This window comes from Arachis ipaensis, chromosome B2, assembly GCF_059453495.1.
Source record: "Arachis ipaensis isolate K30076 ecotype BB chromosome B2, ASM5945349v1, whole genome shotgun sequence".
In the NCBI taxonomy this organism is placed as follows: domain Eukaryota; kingdom Viridiplantae; phylum Streptophyta; class Magnoliopsida; order Fabales; family Fabaceae; genus Arachis; species Arachis ipaensis.
In genome coordinates this window covers 64,855,703-64,859,344 of record NC_142437.1, presented here as the reverse complement: position 1 = coordinate 64,859,344, position 3,642 = coordinate 64,855,703, and positions in this window count along the sequence as shown.

The window sequence follows — 3,642 nt, the reverse complement described above, 5'->3', positions numbered from 1 at the left end:
TATCGGCGTAAGGATCCAACGAACAGAAAGTTGGGCTGGAATCGTGCGGCCCTTGTGCGTTTCGCACAAATTGGTCCACGCGATCGCATGCCCCATGCGATCGCGTCACTTGCACAATACCAATCCCACGCGACCGCGTGAGTGACGCGATCGCGTCGCATGGATTGCACATCACCCCAAAAGGAGACAGAGAGTTGCGCTAAAACGGCGCTGGAGTCGTGCGTTTAGCACAAATTCCAGCGACGCGATCGCGTGACCCACGCGATCGCGTCACCCTTCTTTTCCCCCCTCTCATGCGATTGCGCACCCCATGCGATCGCGTCACTCCCATTTTCGTCCGAACCACGCGACTGCGTGCCCCACACGGCCGCGTGGATTCGAAAATATAACCCCCAGCCCGCGAACCCTATCAGTCGCGAAGCCCCCCACCCCCAACCCTTTCCTCCCTCTCTGCTCCCTCTCCCTCCAACCACCACCCAGCACCACCCAGCCGCCACCGTCGGCCACCCAGACTTCGCCGCCACCCCGGACGCCACCGCCGCAACCCCCTCCCCTCCCTTCTTCTCCCTTCTTCCCCTCTCCTCCCCTCTCCACCACTGTCTCCGCGACCACAGCCCCCTCCACCGCCGGCCACCCAGCCGCGATTTCCCCCATCTCTCCGCCACCCACCCGCACCCCCCTTCTTCTATCACTAACCCAAAACCCTCGCCGCCACTGCCCCCATCAACCGCCACCGCGACACCGTGCCCCGCCACCAAGCCGGACGCCGCCGCAGCCACCTTCTTCCCCGTTCCACCCCTCCCGCCTACCAGGTTCCGCAAAACGCAACCCCCTTTTATCCGTTCGTCGTTTTTTCTGTACTTTTTTCCATTTCTGTTCATCATTAGGATAGATAGATATGCATGCTGTAGTAGATTTTTAGGTTGTTAGGTAGCTTAGGCTCTGGTTAGTGGATCTAGGTCTGTTTACTTGCACTGTTCCTGTTTATGTTTTATCATAACTGCAATTTTGCTGTTCCTGTGACCTCGTTCATATGTTGTGATTTCTTGCAATTGCTGCTTGTTACTCTAAATTTTCCTGTTTCTATTCATTACTGGTAACTGCAGCTAGTTTTTATTTCATATGAACTGCTATTATTGCTGTTTATTTTCCGGGATAATCCAATTTTAGCCGAAATGCTGCCCAAATTTTTTTAAAAATTTTTTTTCATTCATGTTTTGGTTTGGCATTTCTGAACTCTGTTTTACTCTACTTTACTCAAACCATTTCATGAATGCTATGGCAGAAATTCTTATCCTCTTTAATTTCCTGGTTCATAAACTGCATTTGTGATTCACTGATTCAAATTTTTGCTTTCTTTATTTCTATTCGAATCAGCATCACCCTGTTTTCCTTGTTCGATTATGAGTACTTCTATTCTTCCCTATGAATCCTTGTTATATGAAATTTTTCTGTGCCACTTACCTTAACCCGCACTTTACTCACTCACTAATTTTAATTTACTAATTTCTTTTTATTCTAACCATATTAACCCTTTTAATCTCTTTTCTGATTATTTTCACTTTCCTCTAACTTTCTAACCATGGCATATTGATTATTTTTCCATTTAACATAAATTCAATCATATTTCATATACTCATTTTCCTTATTTTACTTCTCCTTTGCCGCTTTGAGTTTCCTTTGTTTAATCGCCTAATTACTTTCCTATTTTTATACATATCCTAATTTTCTATTTTTCAGGATGTCTGCCTCACAAAGGAAAGGAAAAGGCAAGGCTACTGGCAAGCGCAAGAGAGGAGATTCCTCCCAGTCCATCATTGCTCTAATGCACGATTCTTCATGGCGGGAGAAGAACTTCACATAGCAGGAAAATGCTGACCAGTTGCTCCCTGCGAATGATCCTATAAAATTTGCAAACCGGTACTGTGAGCTGAAGTACCCAGCTTTTGCAAACTCCAGAAATCTATATCTGGAACGAACTCTGAAGATTCCAGAAGCCCTCCAGCAGTACACCACTGAGCAAATCAAGAAAAGGGGCTGGTTCTTTCTAGAAAGAACACTGACAGAGGTCAATTCATCTTGGGTATGGGAATTCTACTGCAACTACTATCTCACTACCCTAGATGCAATGAACCTGAGAGGAAAACAAATTCTGGTCACTGAAGAGGCCTTAGAGGACATTCTCCGGCTCCCAGCCAAGTCCGATCAGCCTGATGGTTATTCAAAGGCTGAGGAGGACATGCGTCAGATGCAGTTTGATTGGGATGCTGTAAAGGCACGGATAGCTCTCGACCCGACAGTCCCTTGGGAGATGGGTCAGGACACTACCATGCCTAGAGGGATCAAGAGAGCATACTTAAACGATGAGGCTCGGCTATGGCATCAGATCTTGAGTAATTATGTGATGCCGAGTACTCACGAGACGGAGATCCCGGCTGCTATGATCACCCTCCTTTGGTGTGTGCTAGAGGGTAAGGACCTTTATCTGCCACGTTTCATTCGGCACTATATGGCCAGGGTCCACGTCCGAGGCACCCTCCCCTTTTCATATCTAGTTACTCAGCTTGGCCGTCGAGCTGACGTGCCATGGGAGGCTGCCGATGAGAGACCACCAGCGGCGGATTGCAGGAAGATCATTCCGCACAGCCGGAACTTCTTAGCCTTGGGCCACAGACCACCACCATTCACTGCTACTGATGAGTCAGCCCCACCGTCTGCTGGACCCTCTTCCTCCACTGCTGCACCACCTACCCCTGCTACCACCACTGCACCTCCACCTGCCACAGAGCCCGTCTATCATCTGGTGCACCGCTTGTTCCGACGACTTGACCAGATGGAGCGTCGCAACAAGCGGCGCTATGAGCACCTAAAGCTGATGATATGATCTGGCGACATCCCCTCCGAGCCCGACACACCATCCGAGGCATCTGAGGAGGAGGCGGATGCACCCGAGGCAGAGACCCATCCCCAGGAGGCAGCACCTGCCGCACCACAGGCAGCGGTCCCACATCAGATTGAGGCTGCGGATCTTGAGATCCCGATCCAATCAGCACCTCCTCCACAGCAGCCAGACCCTTAGCCCACCACCACTAAGACTCCAGCTACCATCCCTCCCAGTGATGACACTCCTTCACACCCGACTTGATTGAGCATCGGGGACGATGCTTCCTTTTAAGTGTGGGGAGGTTGCCATCTCTGGCGTTTATTTTGGTGAACCACTACATACTTTTTCTTTTATTTTGGATATTTTTTTGTATTTTTCCTTTTACTGTTATTTTCTGAGTACTTATACATTGCTTTTATGTATTTTTACTCTATTCTCTGCATTTTGCATCTTTAGTTCATATTTTAGCCATTTAGTTTATTTTAGTTATTTAGTTTAGTTTGCAATTCTGATTTATTAGTGGATTAATTAGTATAGTTTACCCTTTTTAGCATAAGATAGTATAGTTTAAATTGAAAAATATAAAAAGGAAGTAAGCTAGGAAATTGAACATATCAGATTTAAATCCACAAACCTTATATATAGCATTACATGATGTAGTTAAGCTGACAAAATTTCATCAAGGAGGAACATTAAAACTTTAAAAGCCACCCTAAATAATTTTTTTATGATAATAATGGGAATTTTTAACTAAACCT